At 44.2% G+C, this 17,264-nt stretch overlaps 1 protein-coding gene across 10 annotated transcripts in view; it reads right to left on the bottom strand.

Annotated features, from left to right (window-relative positions):
• The window catches only part of gra (granulito), a 265,219-nt gene that overhangs the window by 187,513 nt on the left and 60,442 nt on the right, over positions 1 to 17,264 (bottom strand). The window lies entirely within an intron of this gene.

Genomic DNA, 17,264 nt, shown 5'->3' with positions numbered 1-17,264 from the left:
TATTCTGAGACTGTGACAGCCAGTTCTAGGCTTCCCAGAAAGGGGACATATTCTTCCAGCATCTACCGTGTCAAGCCGCTTAAGAATTTTATTTGTTTCAATGAAATCACCTCTCATTCTTATAAACACTAGGGAATATAGGCCTAATCTACTTAATGGGCTGGATTTTGTGTTGGAGGCAAGGCTCCCGGTGCCGGGCTGAAAAGGAAAGCCTGCCGCTGCCTTTATGTGCCCTTTCCAGAGCGATCCTCTGATCTTTTTAACTCCAGGGCCAGAATTTTACACTGCTCCAAAGAGCGGGATGGTGGTGGGGTGGGCAGGACATAAAATGGAGTGGGAGGCTTGGGAGGCCCTTCCTGACCCGCTCCTGCCTCCATTTTATGCGGGGCAGCGGCGAAAAACAGCCCACCTGTCCCAAGTGAATCAAGACCCTTAAATGGCCAGTTAACGGCCACTTAAGGGCCTCCTCCATGGGGATTTTACCCTTGGCTAGCGGGCGGCCCAGGCCCGAGAAAAGCCTGTTAAAAGTAGGCAGTTTTCTGACAGCCTGGAGGGGGGGTGGGGGGGGGGCCTCCTGATCAGGCACCCTGCGCCCAACGGAGGGCTGCCCCCATGCCCCAACCACCCCCAACGCCCAACATGCCCCCTGTCCCCCCAATCAACCACCCTTGCCTCACTGGGGCCCAACCAATTGCCCCCAGCAAGGCCCCAAAAACAAGGCCTCAATGAGGTAGAAGTCCTGCCTCAGACCAATTAAAGGCCTGGGGACCTTAAAATGCGAACTGGATCCCCAGTCCAGGTGGAGGCTGGATCGCCACCGACTTTTCGGTTGGTGGACGGCTCCCATCTGCCGAGGGTAAAATTCTAGCCTAAGTTTCAGGAGCCAGGAACCCCGTCTCTTTAAAGACAGGGATCCCGCCTCTATGAGCTGCCGCCCAATCAGATGGTCGGCAGCTCAGCAGTATCAGCAGCGCCAAAAGGAGCAGTGGCCACTGCCAGTACTGCAGAGGTCTTGGATTCCCTGACCCAAATTAGGTGAGGTGGGATCGCCGGGGCCAGTCCGGAAGTGCCTGGTGAGGGGTGGGGGGTTGGTGGTGGAGGGTGGTCATGCGATCCAGGGGGAGGGGGATTCGGGGGATAAACTGGTTTCTGGTGGGGGTCCTCTGTGAGCCACAGATTGCCCACGGAGGAGGGACCTCCACCTCAAGCCCGCAGGAAGGACATCTCGTGTTACAAGGCGTCTTCCCCGTGTGGCCTAGGCGCCTGCCCCTGCCCCTGCACCACCACGCGCAACCCCCCTTCCCCCCCCCCCCACACACACACGGTTGGTAACATCCCAGTGGCGGCAGAAAGAGCCTTTAATTGGCCGTTGGCCATTAGTAGGGCAGGAGGGTTGTCGTCGGCCTATCCAACCCCAGGAAGATCACTTGGTGACAGACCCTCCGTAATCCGCGCCCCCTCCACCCTATTACCCGCTATGATACTCTGTGCCCCCCCTCAGCCTCCAACCCCGCCTAGGGGGCCACATAAAATCCAGGTCACTCTCTCCTCATATGACAATTTTCACTGAGGAATCAATCTCGTGAGCTTTCATTGCACCCCCTCTAAGGCAAGTATATCCTTCCTTAGGTAGTAACAACAAACAAATAAAAAATAAGCTTAGACAGACTTGGCAGGGCAAGTGGTGTGCTGTAACTGCAGCATGTGGGAATGTGTGAAGATTATTGCGATCCCAAACACCCATAACTGCAGTAAGTGCCTGCAGCTCAAGCAACTGCAGCTCAAGAGTTGTTGAGATGGAGTTAGAGCTGCAGACATTGCGAACCATTACGGAACGGGAGCGTTGCCTGGACACTTTGTTGCAGGAGGCAGTCACACCCCTAAGATTAAGAAGAACTTTAGATTTCGTCAATGGACAGGGAGTGCATGACTATGGGTCAAGCAGCTATGGGGGTCCAGGTTGCAATGATGGAGGAAACTTGGTCCTTGACTTTGACCAAGAGGTACAAGATACTTGCCACCTGTGTGAATGAAAACAAGGATTGCAGGTTGGATGGGCAAACTAACCATAGCACCATGGGGGGAGTGAAAAGGAATGTAGTAGTGAGGGTAGTCAAGGCATAGATACTGTTATCTGCAGCCGAGACCAAGAGTTCTGAAGATTGCGTTGTCTGCCCAGTGCCAGTGTTAAAGACAATCTCATGGTTGGAGAGAACCAGGAGTGGGCGAGTGATGTCACACCAACTTGCTTCGTTGAATGATAATTTTCTTTAATCCACTAACTGGAGATCGGAATTTATATTTTTTTGAAGAAATTTTAAAAGAACAGATAACAAAGACAGCCACCTAATTTTTAACACTGTATCCTACATTGCAAGCCTGTGAAGTGGAGACGAAATAGCTGCTCATACCAACAAGAACCAAGATCCAAGATGTTTAAGGGAACTACCTGTTCTTTTTAGCAAGAAACACTGCTACCCGGTTTGATTCATTCGGTGACTATCATGTGACAAGCCCCTCCCCATCTGTGGTTTTAAGCTTATGTTTTTCTGCAGAAGAGAGGAGAAGCTTCTGGACTCTGACACGTGCAGATCCAAATGGGAGTCCCTCTCTCTCTCTCCATTTCAGCTTACAAGCTTCGAACTCTGCCTTTTGACCACCTTTACATATGCCGGCTACAATCATAAACTCTGTCGGGGAAAACCATCCGCATCGCTGTCTCCAAGAGACCCACCAAACCAGTCATCTACCTCTTCAAACTAAAAGCCTCAGGCTCACCAAATTCAGCTAGAAGCCGGTCGAATCACCAAATGCTACAGACTCTACACCCTTTTTTCTATGGACTTTAACTTAACCAATCTACTTTCCCCACTCTGTAACCTATTTGTGTGCGTGTAAACCTCTAGTGTGTGTAGTGAGTGAGTGAAAGTTGGCGTGTAGTTTATAATTTTATTAGCTCAGTTTAGGTACAATAAAGTTAACCTCTTTTTTAAACTCAAGAAAACCTGTCAGATTGGTTCTTGTTATGATCAGAGCAGGGAAGTAATCAAACACCTACTGAATTGGCCAGTACATCCACTTTAACCGACTGGTTATCGAACACTGAAATATTAGGGAAATTAGTCGCTGTACCCACCTATTTAAATGCTGAACAGAGAGAAAAACTAACAAGGCTGCTCATAGCATTTAAAGGGATCTGCAGGGACAAACCAGGGTGCACAACTCTAACCCTAACCCTACACGATATGGATGTAGGAGAGACCCTTCCCATAAAACAAAATCCCTATCGCCTAGGTCCCAGGAAACTGACCCAAGTTCGGGAGGAAATTCAGTATATGCTGGAGCACAGGCTGATAGAGCCCAGTGAAAGCAGTTGTGCGAGTGCACAAACCCGATGGCACAACAAGGTTCTGCATTGATTACAGAAAGATTAATGTAGCGACAGGAGCTGATTCCTACCCAATTCCCCGCCTGGAAGAATGTATAGATAGAGTAGGAAATGCCACCTACATAACCAAAATAGACCTGTTAAAAGGGTACTGGCAAGTTCCCTTAACCACGCGAGCTAAAGAGATCTCAGCTTTTGTCACCCCAAGCGACTTATTCCAGTGCTGGGTCATGCATTTTGGATTAAGAAATGCCCCAACCACCTTCCAAAGGCTGGTGAACCAGGCAGTATATCTGGATTACCTGTAAGTGTACAGTGACACCTGGGGGGGACCACCTAGACCAGTTATAAGCCCTCTTCTGAAGATTACAGTTGGCTGACCTCATGGTAAATCTTGCAAACAGTGAGTGCACTAAAGCTCAAGTAACCTACCTAGGGCATATTGTGGGTCAAGGTTGTGTTTCCAGAGAAGCAAAGGTACACGCGCTGATGGATTTTCCTGTCCTCACAATCAAATGGGAAATAATGCGATTTTTGGGGATGTCTTGGTTTTAGCACAGGTTTGTCCCAAACATCAACACTATAGCCACCCCACTGACAGATTCATTACTGAAAGAAGCAAAGGTAGTGTGGTCAGTGAAGTGTCAAACAGCTTTCGAGAGGCTGAAAGCCATCTTAACCAACAAACTAGTGCTGGCAGCTCCAAACTTTAACAAACCATTGAAAGTGGCAGTGGATGCTAGTGACCTAGGGGTAGGTGATCTCCTGCTCCAAGATGATGAGTTAGACATTGAGAGACCAGTTGGGTATTTCTCCAAAAAATTAAACCAACATCCAAGGAAATACTCTGCTGTGGAGAAGGAAGTCCCGGGACTGTTGCTGGCTGTCAAAAAGTTTGAGGTATATGTCCAAAATGATATTGAGAGATTGTAGCTTATACCGACCACAATCCTTTGATCTTTGTAAAGAAATTCAAAATCCATAATGCAAGACCTTTTTGTTGCAGTCTGCTTTTGCAGTCTTACCACCTAAAGATTATCCACATTGCAGTGAAAAGCAATGTGATAGCTGACGCTTTATCTCGGGTTTAGCTCAGCAGGGAACCATCCCAGATATAAAAAAAACTGAACCAGAGCATGGCTATGAGACTGATGAGTGCGTGCGTGTACTGTTTCTTTTTAATTCGTGACCTCATAATGAACTGCTCCTGTTATCACCTTTCATTTTGGGTGGCGGGGAAGTGTCTCGCCAACCTGCTTTGTCGAATGATAATTTTCTTTAATCGACTAACTGGAGATCGGAATTTATATATTTTTTGAAGAAATATAAAAGAACGGATAAAACAAGGATAAAAGCTAGCAGCTTAGGATGGCCACCTAATTTGCAACACCGTATCCTACAATGCAAGGCTTGTGAGGCGCAGACGAAATAGCTGCTCATCCCAACAAGAACCAAGACCCATGGAGTTTAAAGGAACTACCTATTCTTTTTAGCAAAAAACACTGTTACCCTGTTTGAATGACTGGGTGACTGTCATGTGACAAGCCCCTCCCCATCTGTGGTTTTAAGCCTGTTTTTTTCTGCAGAAAAGTGGAGAAGCTTCTGGATTCTGACACATGCAGACCCAAGTGGGGGTCCCTCTCTCTCACTCTCTCCATTTAAGCTTACAAGCTTCGAACTCTGCCTGTTGACTGTCCACCTTTACATACTCCGGCTATAATCATAACCGGGTTGGAGGAAATCATCCGCATTGCTGTCTCCAAGAGGCCCACTGAACCAGTCATCTACCTCTTCAAACTAAAAGCCTCAGGATCACCAAATTCAGCTGGAAGCCAGCTGAATCACCAAATGCCACAGAGTGTATACCCCTTTTTTCAATAGACTAACTCAACCAGCCAATCTATCTTTCTCCATTCTGTAACCTATTTGTGTGTGTGTAAACCTCGAGTGTGTGTGAGTGAAAGTTAGTGGGCAGTTTATTATTTTCATTAGTTTGGTTTAGGTACAATAGAATTAACCTCTTTCTTTGTTAAATGCAAGAAAACCTGTCAGATTGGTTCTTGTTATGATCATAGCAAATAAGTAATCAAACAGCCAGATACAACGTATATATCTATAGAAGTTTTTACAACTGTTTTATGTCTCTAGCTAGTTCATTCTCATATCCCATTTTCCGTTTCTTTATCAGTTTCTTGGTCATCCTTTGCTGAATTTTAAAATCCACCACCCCCCACCCCCCACCCCCCAATCCTCAGGCTTATTACTCTTTTTGACATCATAAGCCACTTCCTTTATTTCTGATACTATTTTTAACTTCTCATGTTGGCCATGGTTAGATCACTTTCCCTGTGGTTTTTTATTCATTAAGGAAATATATATTCATTGTGAATTATGAATTAATGCTTTAAATGTTTGCCATTGGCCATCACCATCATATTTCATAATCTTGCTTCCCATTCTGCCTTGGCTAACTCACTCCTCATACCTACGTAGTTTGCTTTGTTCAGAATTAAGACACTGTTTTCAGAATTAACTAAACAAACTCTCAAATACCAAGCAAAATTCTATCATATTATGATCACTCTTCCCTGGAGGCACTTTACTAAAAGATTATCAATTAACAGTGTCTCACTGCACAATACTAAATCTAAAATAACCTGTTCTCTAGTTGATTCCTTGACATACTGTTCTAGAAAACTATCTTGAATGCATTTTATAAACTCACCTTCCACAGTATTGCTGCAAATTTTGTTTACCCAGTCTTTATGAAGATTCAATTCCCCCATGATTACATACACCTATAATTCATGATTTGTACTCTACCCAACACTATAGCTAGTTTGACAAAATGCCACATAAAAGGCTGGTTAACAAAATTGAGGCTCATGGAATAAGATGTTCAGCGAAAGCTTGGATTAAAAAAAAAACTGGCTTAAGGACACAGCAAGTCATGGTAAATGTTTTTTTTTCAGACTGGAGAATGGTAGACAGTGGTGCTCAACAAGAGATAGTGAGTGATGGGAACATTTATTTTTTGATGTATATAAATGACTTAGATATTGGAATATATATAAAATTTCAAAATTTGCTGATGATATAAGAACATACGTACGTACGAAATAGGAGCAGGAGCAGGCCACTCAGCCCATCGAGCCTGCTCCGTCATTCAATAAGTTAATGTCTGAACTGATTACTCCACATCTCCATCTACCTCCAATAACCTTCCACCCCCTTGCTTATCAAGAATCTATCTACCTCTGCCTTAAAAATATTCAAAGACTCAGCTTCCACCTCCTTTTGAGGAAGAGAATTCCAAAGACTCAGCTTCCACCACCTTTTGAGGAAGAGAATTCCAAAGACTCGCCACCCTCAGAGAAGTAATTTCTCCTCATCTCGGTCTTAAATGGGTGACCCCTTATTTTTAAACAGTATCCCCTAGTTCTAGATTCTCCCACAAGGGGAAACATCCTTTCCACATCTACCCTGTCGAGACCCCTCAGGATCTTATATGTTTCAATCAAGTCGCCTCTTACTCTTCTAAACTCCAGCGGATACAAGCCTAGCCCATCCAATCTTTCCTCTTAAGACAGCCTGCCCATTCCAGGTATTAGTCTAGTAAACCTTCTCTGTACTGCCTACAACACATTTGCATCCTTCCTTAAATAAGGACTGTACTGTACACAGTACTCCAGATGTGGTCTCACCAATGCCCTATATAGCTGAAGCATAACCTCCCCTACTTATTTAGTCAATTCCCTCACGATAAACGATAACATTCTATTAGCTTTCCTAATTACGTGCTTTACCTGCATACTAACCTTTTGTGATTCATGCACTAGGACACCCTGATCCCTCTGCATCTCAGAGCTCTGCAATCTCTCACCATTTAGATAATATGCTTTTTTTTATTCTTCCTGCCAAATTTCCCACTTTCCCACATAATACTCCATTTGCCAGGTCTTTGCCCATTCACTGAACCTATCTATATCCCTTTGTAGCCTCCTTATGTCCTCTTCACAAGAACACAAGAAGTAGGAGCAGGAGTAGACCATATAAACCATCGAGGCTGCTCGGCCATTCAATACAATCATGGCTGATCTTAGGCTTCAACTCCATTTTCCTACCCGCTCACCATATCCCTCGTTTGAGAGACCGAAGATTTGTCTATCCCAGCCTTAAATGTATTCAAAGATGTAGCATCCACAATCCTCTGGGTAGAGAATTCCAACGATTCACAACCCTTTGAGTGAAGTTCTTTCTCCTCATCTCAGTCCTAAATGATTGGCCCCTTATCCTGAGACTGTGCCACCTTGTTTTAGATTCCCCGACAAGCAGAAACACTCTGTGTCTACTCTAACCAGCCCCTTCAGAATCTTGTAAGTTTCCATGAGATTGTCTCTCATTCTTCTGAACCCGAGAGTGTACAGGCTCAATTTACTCAGCCTATCATAGGACAACCCCCTCATCCCAGGGACCAATTCAGTGAACCTTTGCTGTACCGCCTCCAATACAAGTATATCTTTTCTTAAATGTGAATACCAAAACTGCACACTGTGCTCCAGGTGTGGTCTCACCAAAACCCTGTACTACTGTAGCAAGACTTCTTTATTCTTGTACTCCAATCCCATTGCAATAAAGGCCAGCATGTCGTTTGCCTTCTTAATTGCTTGCTGTACCTGCATACTAAGTTTCTGTACTAGCACACCCAAGTCTCTTTGAACATCAACACTTACAAGTTTCACACCTTTTAAAAAATATTCCGCTTTTCTATTCTTACGACCAAAGTGAATAATTTCACACTTCCCTACATTATACTCCATCTTCCAACTTGTTGCCCACTCACTTAACCAGTCTATATCTCTTTGCAGCCTCTCTGTGTTCTCTCTACAGCTTACCTTTCCACCTACCTTTATATCAGCAAACTTAGATACATTACTCTCTGCTTCTTCATATAAGTCCTTAATATAGATTATAAATAGCTGAGGCCCTAGCACTGATCCTTGCAGCACTCTACTATTCACTGCCTGTCAACTTGCAAATACCCCATTTATGTACACTCTTTGCTTCCTGTCAGTTAACCAATCTTTTATCCATGCCAATATATTACTCCCCAATTCCATGAGCACTTATTTTGCCTATTAACCTTTTGTGTGGCACCCTATCAGATGCCTTTTGGAAATCCAGGTATACGACATCTACTGGTTCCCCTTTATCTACCCTACTGGTTACATCTGATTTTTTCAGATGGTATATATCTTCCTCTGCCCGTTCTCCCGTTGAGGACATCAACCTCTCTACACAGCATTTTTTGACTTGACAAAGGCCTTCAACTCTGTAAATCATGTGGCACTCTGGAAGATTCTATTGAAGTATGGAGGTCTTCCAAAATTCGTCACCATCCGTTATCTGCTTCATGATGATATGCGAGCAGTGATCCTTAGCACGGATCCATTACAGATTCCTTTGAGGTTAAGACAGGAGTTAAACAAGATTGTGTCATCGCCCCAACGCTTCTTTCGATTTTCCTACAGCCATGCTTCGCCTGATTGGAGACAAGCTCTCTGCTGGAATGCAGCTTATTTATCGAATGGATGGTAAACTATTTAATCTTAGGTGACTTCGATCAAAAACTAAGACCACCCCGACTTCAGTCATTGAGGTCCCATACACTGATGATGCTGCAGTAAGTGCTGTATCGAAAACAGATCTTCAGAGAATCATCAATGCATTTACTGAGGCATATGAGAAGATGAGACTTACACTCAACATTCAGAAGACCAAAGTCCCCCGTCAGCAAGCTCCAAATGCACACACCCCAGACCCATTGATTAGGATTCATGATGAGTGCCTGGAAAATGTGCAACACTTCTAGTATCTTGGAAGTTATCTTTCACAGAAGGTTGACATTAATGAAGAAATCCAGCATCACCTGAAATCTGCTGGTGCAGCCTTTGGCCATCTGAGGAAGCGAGCATTTGAAGATTGTGACATCAAAACTGAAACCAAGCTCATGGTCTACCATGTGGTTGTGATCCCTACCTTGCAGTATGGGGCTGAAACATGGACAATGTATAGGAGGCACCTCAAGGCACTGGAGTCATTTCATCAATGCTGCCTGTGGAATATCCTACATATGAAGTGGGAGCACAGGTGCACCAACATCAATGTCCTCTCACAAGTAGGCACCACAAGCATCAAGGCTATGAATATCCGCCATCAGCTTCATTGGGTTGGTCATATAGTTTGGATGTCACATACCAGGCTCCTAAAGCAGGTCTTCTCCTAGCTCAGCCAGGGCAGCCACACCAGAGGAGGACAAAAGAAGTGCTTCAAGGATGTGCTGAAAGCCAACATGAAGAAATGCAACATTGATATCAACTCTTGAGAGATCATCGCTCTGGACTGAACCAGATGGAGGCAGAGTCTGTGGGAAGGATCCCAGCATTTTGAGACCCAATAACAACAAAATGAAGAGGAAAAGCAAGAGCAGCAGAAAGAACAAGCCATGACCCAAACTAATGATGCATGACCAGACATCCCACATGACAACAAATTCCCAACATGCCATAAAGTCTGTAGATCTTAAATCAGACTCATCTTCGGACTCACGGAAGACAATCATCCTCACCTGCGCGGGACAGCCAATAATAATAATAGCTACATCCTCAAAAAGCTCTAATAAATTTGTAAAACCGGATTTCCCTTTAGTAAAGCCATGTTGACTTGTTTTAATCATACAGTGCTTTTCTAAGTGTATTCTTAAAATTTCCTTAATAATAGATTCCAGCATTTTCCCAACGACTCATGTTAGGGCAACTGGCCTGTAGTTCCCTGTTTTCTCTCTCCCTCCTTTCTTGAAGAGTAGTGTAACATTTGCTAACTTCCAATCTAATGGGTCCATTCCTGAATCATACCTACATGATTGGCTTTGTTTAAGTTTAAGATTCTTGTTTGTGATTGGAGTATATCACTTTCAAACTTAACATGGACTTCTGATCACTATTTCCCAATGGATATTTTACTATGACATTACTAACTAAACCTTGCTTCAAATAGTCGTTGGTAGTACAGAACTTGAGTATTGCTGAAAATAGAGACATTTTGTCAAAGCTTTTCGTCTTACACTCATCAGGACATTTCTCAAGAATACCAATATAAGGGGAAGCAACAATTTGATACTGTTTGAGAAGAGAGTGCTGTTTGGCTGGCAAGTGGACTCGGATTGGTAGAGCTAAGATAGCTTTATCCCTAGTTGGTTCCACAACGTATTGTCAAAGAAAAAGTCCTGAAAACATTCTACAAACTCATCTTCATTGTCCTAGTCTATAAGAAGATTAAAGTCCCCCACAATTATTACATTGCCTTTGTTACAAGCTCCAATGATTCTTTGTTTAATGCGCTGTGCAAATGGTATAACTACTGTTAGGAGGCCTACAAATTATTTCCCATCAGTGTTTTCTGATTCTCGCTATTCCTAATTTCATGATCCTACTTCCTAAATCCTACTTCATGATATTCTGAGGTCAGATCCTTTCTCACTAATTTCCTTACGTAATTTTTTTTCCCTCAAAGCTACCCCTCCTCCATTCTTTCTGTCTTTCCGAAATACCGTGTACCCTCGAATAATTATTTCCCAACCTTGATCACCTTGTAACCATGTCTCTGTAATGGTGATTAGATCTAAATCATTTACCTCTATTTATGCCACTAGTTCATCTATCTTAGTGCAGACGCTTCTCGCATTCAGATAAAGAACCTTTAATTTCATTTCTTTTTACTTCTATTCTCTGCAATGACCTTATTCACTGATGTACAATTTTTGATAAACTCTCTGTCCCTTCCTGTCTCATTCTGCTCGTCTTTAACCACAATGCTATACTGCTCTAGAATAAAAGTAAAACACTGCAGATACTGGAAATCTGAAATAAAAACAAGAAATGCTGGAAATACTCAGCAGGTCAGGCAGCATCTGTGGAGAGAAAAGCAGAGTTAACGTTTCAGGTCAGTGACCCTTCACCAGAACTGCTATACTGCTCTGATGCCTCAACCTTTCTCTTTGGATTTCGAAATCTCCCTTCCCCAAACCCTCCTCCAGCTTTGTTAGTTCACAACCTCTAGCCTTATCTGCTGGCCTACTCTTAAGTTTGTACGTTTTGTTCCTTCCTACCACATTCTGATTATCATTACCCTTATTGCTGTCTTGCTTTCTTGCCTTCTCCTCTCTCTCGAAATTATCACATCTTCCCTCACTTGATCCCTCACCCCCGCTATTTAGTTTAAAACCCTCTCTACTGCCCTAGTTATACGACTCACCAGAACACTGGCTCCAGCACGGTTCAGGTGAAGACCATCTCAACGAGACAGCTCCCACTTTTCCCAGTACTGGTGCCAGTGTCCCATCTTTCCCACACCAATCTTTGAGCCACTCATTTAACCCTCTAATCTTATCTACCCTATGCCAATTTGCTCATGGCTCAGGTAATAATCCAAAGATTATTACCTTTGAGGTTCTGCTTTTTAATTTAACCTCTAGCTACTCATACTCCCTATGCATAACCTCTTTCCTAGTCCTATCTTTGCCGTTGGTACCCATGTGCACCACGACAACTTGATTCCACCCCCCCCCACTGCAAGTTCCTCTCCAGCCCTGAGCAGATGTCCCGAACCCTGGCTCCGGGCAGGTAACACAGCCTTCTGGACTCTCACTGGACTCATATAAATGACTTAGATGAAGGGACCGAAGGTATGGTTGCTAAATTTGCTGATGACACAAAGATAGGTAGGAAAGTAACTTGTGAAGACGACATAGGGGGCTACAAAGGGATGTAGATAGGTTAAGTGAGTGGGCAAAGACCTGGCAAATGGAGTATAATGTGGGAAAGTGGGAAATTGTCATTTTGGCAGGAAGAATAAAAAAGTAGTATATTATCTAAATGGTGAGAGATTGCAGAGCTCTGAGATGCAGAAGGATCTGAGTGTCCTATTGCATGAATCACAAAAGGTTAGCATACAGGTACAGAAGGTAATTAGGAAAGCTAATAGAATGTTATCATTTATCGCAAGGGGAATTGAATACAAAAGTAGGGAGGATATGCTTCAGCTATATTGGGCATTAGTGAGACCACATCTGGAGTACTATGTACAGTACTGGTCTCCTTCTTTATGGAAGGATGCGAATGCGTTGGAGGCTGTGCAGAGAACGTTTACTAGACTAATACATGGAATGGGCAGGCTGCCTTATGAGGAACAATTGGACAAGCTAGGCTTGTATCCGCTGGAGTTTAGAAGAGTAAGAGGTGACTTGATTGAAACATATAAGATCCTGAAGGGTTTTGACAGGGTAGATGTGGAAAGGATGTTTCCCCTTGTGGGAGAATCTAGAACTAGGGGTCACTGTTTCAAAATAAGGGGTCACCCATTTAAGACAGAGATGAGGAGAGATTTTATCTCTCAAAGGGTCATGAGTCTTTGGAATTCGCTTCCTCAAAAGGTGGCAGAAGCAGAGTCTTTGGATGTTTTTAAGGCAGAGGTAGATAGATTCTTGATAAGCAAGGTGGAAGGTTATCGGGGGTAGGTAGAAATGTGGAGTAATCAGTTCAGCCGTGAACTTATTGAATGACGGAGCAGGCTCGAAGGGCCGAGTGGCCTACTCCTGCTCCTAATTCGTATGTTCGTATGCACTCTCGGCTGTGTCTATCCCCCTTACTATACTATTTCCTACTACCACTACATTCCTATTTCCTCCCCCCACTTCAATGGCTTCTGTACCACGATGCCATGGTCAGATCGCTCTTCCACCCGGCAGCCCTCACTCTCATACATACAAGCTGAAAGATCCTCAAACCTGTTGGACAATTGCAAGGGCTGAGGCTCCTCTACTTCTGCCTTCACGATTCCCTTTCCTGCTTTAGTCAAAGTCATATATTCCTGTCCCTGACCACTGACCAAATCAGAAGACCCTACCCTAAGGTATGTGACCAAACTTGGAGGTTATGGCAAACAGTGAGGATGATGTCAATTGACTGTAACAGGACATAAATAGGCTAGCAAAGTGGGCAGACAAGTGGCAGATGGAACTTAATACAGAGAGATGTGATGTGATGCATTTCGGCAGAAGGAATAGGGAAAGGCAATGTAGACTAAACAGCACAGTTCTAAAGCGTGTGCAGGGACTGAGGGACCTGGGGTTTCATGTGCATCTAGCTTTCAAGGCAGCAGTACATAGTGAGAGCATGATTAGCAAAACATATGGGATCTAGGGCTTCATAGAGGTATTGAGTACAAAAGCAGGGAAGTTATGCGACGCTATTAATTCAGGGGGAGGCGGTGGCGTAGTGGTAATGTCACTGGACTAGTAATCCAGAGACCAGGCTAATGCTCTGGGGATATGGGTTCAAATCTCAGATGGTGAAATTTGAATTCAATTAATAAATGTGGAAATTATAAAAGCTACTCTAATGATGACCATGAGACCATTGTCAATAGTTCATTAATGTCCTTTAGGGAAGGAAATCTGCTGTCCTTACCTGGTCCGACCTACACAAAGTGGCCTAGCAAGCCACTCAGTTCAAGGGCAATTAGGGATAGGCAACAAATGCTGCCCTAGCCAGCAACGCCCATATCCCACAAAACAAATTAAAAAAACATCTATTTTGTTGTGCATTCAAATATGGTGTCTTTAGCTTCATTTTTTCCCCGTTGTTCCCTGATGCCATCCTAATCCCTTCCTAACCCATTCTGCTCATGTTTTACCCATATTGCTATTCTGCCCTATAGCCTCAATATTTTTCATATTGCTTTTGAATTTACCCTTTTCAGAATCCTCCCACCCTTCCTCCCACTTCACTAGTTTGAAGCCGTATTTACTGCCTGGTTATGCAATTTGCCAGGACACTGGAGCCAGCATGGGTTAACTGGAACCCATCCCAACACAACAATTCCCTCTTTTCCCAGTATTGGTGTCCCATGAATCGAAATCCCTACGTCATATCACTCTTTCAGCTACACATTTAAACTTCTAATCTATGCTAGAGCCTGTAGCCTGCAAAGCTCTCTATTTTAATTTTGACCCCCATCTCCTCAAATTTTCTCAGCAGAACCTTATTCTTAGGTCCACCTATGTTGTTGGTTCCTATGTCAACTATGACAGCTGGATCCTCCCCCACCAACCGTGAGAAGATATCCTTAACCCTTGCACTGGGGAGGCAACACAACCCTTGAATTCCCATTTGGAGCTGCAGAGAACAGTGTCTACCCCCCTGACTATACTGTTCCATATGACTATCACATTTTCAGCTCCTCCTGTACCATGGTGCCATCCAGTTTGCTCATCCACCCTGCTGACTGCCCTCATCCAAACAGGCATCACAAATTTAGTACCTGCTGGATGAGGGAAAAGGCCAAGGCTCCTCCAGCATTGCATCTGGAACTCCCTTTACCTGCCTGATTCGCAGTGGCACCCTCCTATCCATGACTAATAACCAGATCTGTACCACTTCCTAACCTAAAGGGTGTAGTTGCCTCCTGGATCAAAGCGTCCAGGTAACTGTCCCCCTCCCTGATGCCGCACAATGTCTGCACCTTCGACTCCAGCTCAACACCTCTGAGCTGAAGCTCCCTGAGATGAAGGGACTTACTGCAGATGTGGTGATTTGGGATGGTGATGCTCTCCCTGACCTTCCACATGCTGCAGTTGCAATCCCAGTTTCTTTAGTCTTACAGTCATAGTCATTTACAGCACAGCAGGTGGTCATTCGGCCCATCAAGTCCAGCTCTCCAAGGAGCTTTTTAGTCAGTCCCATTCACCCACTCAATCACTGTAGCTCTGCAAGTCTATTTCCTTCTTTCCATGTAACTAATCTCTTTCATTCCTGGTACCATTCAAGTAAATCTCCTCTGCACCCTCTGTAAGGCTTCCTAAAGCGTGGCCTTGAATTGACCACAATATTCCAGCTGAGGCTTAATCAGTTTTTAATAAAGGTTTAGCATAACATCCTTGTTTTTGTACTCTATGGCTCTATTTATAAAACCAAAAATTTCTTATGTCTTTTAAACAGCCTTCTCAACTTGTCCTGCCACCTTCAAAGACCTATGTATGTATAATCACAGTTCTCTCTTCCTGCATTCCTTTTAAATTTGTATTATTTACATCATTTTGCCTCTCCTCATTCTTCCTACCAAAATCAATCACTCAACACTTTGCTAATTTAAATTTCATCTGCCATGTATCTGCCTTGTTTCATCAGAATGTCTATGTCCTATCCACCTCAATGTTTATTGCATTTCCATTTCATGTAATCTACAAACTTTTAAATTACGCTCGGAATACACAAATCCAGGACACTAAAATGAATATATATAGTTCAAGAAGAGTAATGGCCACAACGCCAACCCCTGGGGGACACCATTGCATACTTACCTCTAGTCTAAAAACTAACTTTTAGAAAGAGCCCTTTCCTATCCTGAGTGGTGTGAAACAGGGCTGTGTTCTCGCACCCACACTTTTTGGGATTTTCTTCTCCCTGCTGCTTTCACATGCGTTCAAATCCTCTGAAGAAGGAATTTTCCTCCACACAAGATCAGGGGGCAGGTTGTTCAACCTTGCCCGTCTAAGAGCGAAGTCCAAAGTACGGAAAGTCCTCATCAGAGAACTCCTCTTTGCTGACGATGCTGCTTTAACATCTCACACTGAAGAATGCCTGCAGAGTCTCATCGACAGGTTTGCGTCTGCCTGCAATGAATTTGGCCTAACCATCAGCCTCAAGAAAACGAACATCATGGGGCAGGATGTCAGAAATGCTCCATCCATCAATATTGGTGACCACGCTCTGGAAGTGGTTCAAGAGTTCACCTACCTAGGCTCAACTATCACCAGTAACCTGTCTCTAGATGCAGAAATCAACAAGCGCATGGGTAAGGCTTCCACTGCTATGTCCAGACTGGCCAAGAGAGTGTGGGAAAATGGCGCACTGACATGGAACACAAAAGTCCGAGTGTATCAGGCCTGTGTCCTCAGTACCTTGCTCTACGGCAGCGAGGCCTGGACAACGTATGCCAGCCAAGAGCGACGTCTCAATTCATTCCATCTTCGCTGCCTTCGGAGAATACTTGGCATCAGGTGGCAGGACTATATCTCCAACACAGAAGTCCTTGAAGCGGCCAACACCCCCAGCTTATACACACTACTGAGTCAGCGGCGCTTGAGATGGCTTGGCCATGTGAGCCGCATGGAAGATGGCAGGATCCCCAAAGACACATTGTACAGCGAGCTCGCCACTGGTATCAGACCCACCGGCCGTCCATGTCTCCGTTATAAAGACGTCTGCAAACGCGACATGAAATCGTGTGACATTGATCACAAGTCGTGGGAGTCAGTTGCCAGCATTCGCCAGAGCTGGCGGGCAGCCATAAAGACAGGGCTAAATTGTGGCGAGTCGAAGAGACTTAGTAGTTGGCAGGAAAAAAGACAGAGGCGCAAGGGGAGAGCCAACTGTGCAACAGCCCCAACAAACAAATTTCTCTGCAGCACCTGTGGAAGAGCCTGTCACTCCAGAATTGGCCTTTATAGCCACTCCAGGCGCTGCTTCACAAACCACTGACCACCTCCAGGCGCGTATCCATTGTCTCTCGAGATAAGGAGGCCCAAAAGAAAAAGAAAGAAAGAAAAACTAACTGCTCAGCATTACTCTTTGCATAGCCAATTTTGTATCTATGCAACCACTGCACCTTTAACATCACCAGCTTCAATTTTGCTAACTTCTATTATGTGGTACTTTTTTAAACACCTTTTTAAAGTCTATATATACATCAATATCATTACCATCATCTATCATCTCTGTTCCTTGATCAAAGAACTCAATCAAGTTAGCCAAGCATG

This window comes from Heterodontus francisci, chromosome 5 (genome assembly GCF_036365525.1).
Source record: "Heterodontus francisci isolate sHetFra1 chromosome 5, sHetFra1.hap1, whole genome shotgun sequence".
NCBI classification, from domain to species: Eukaryota; Metazoa; Chordata; class Chondrichthyes; order Heterodontiformes; family Heterodontidae; genus Heterodontus; species Heterodontus francisci.
Note: the sequence above shows the minus strand (reverse complement) of the source record. Positions and strands in the feature narration are given on the sequence as shown.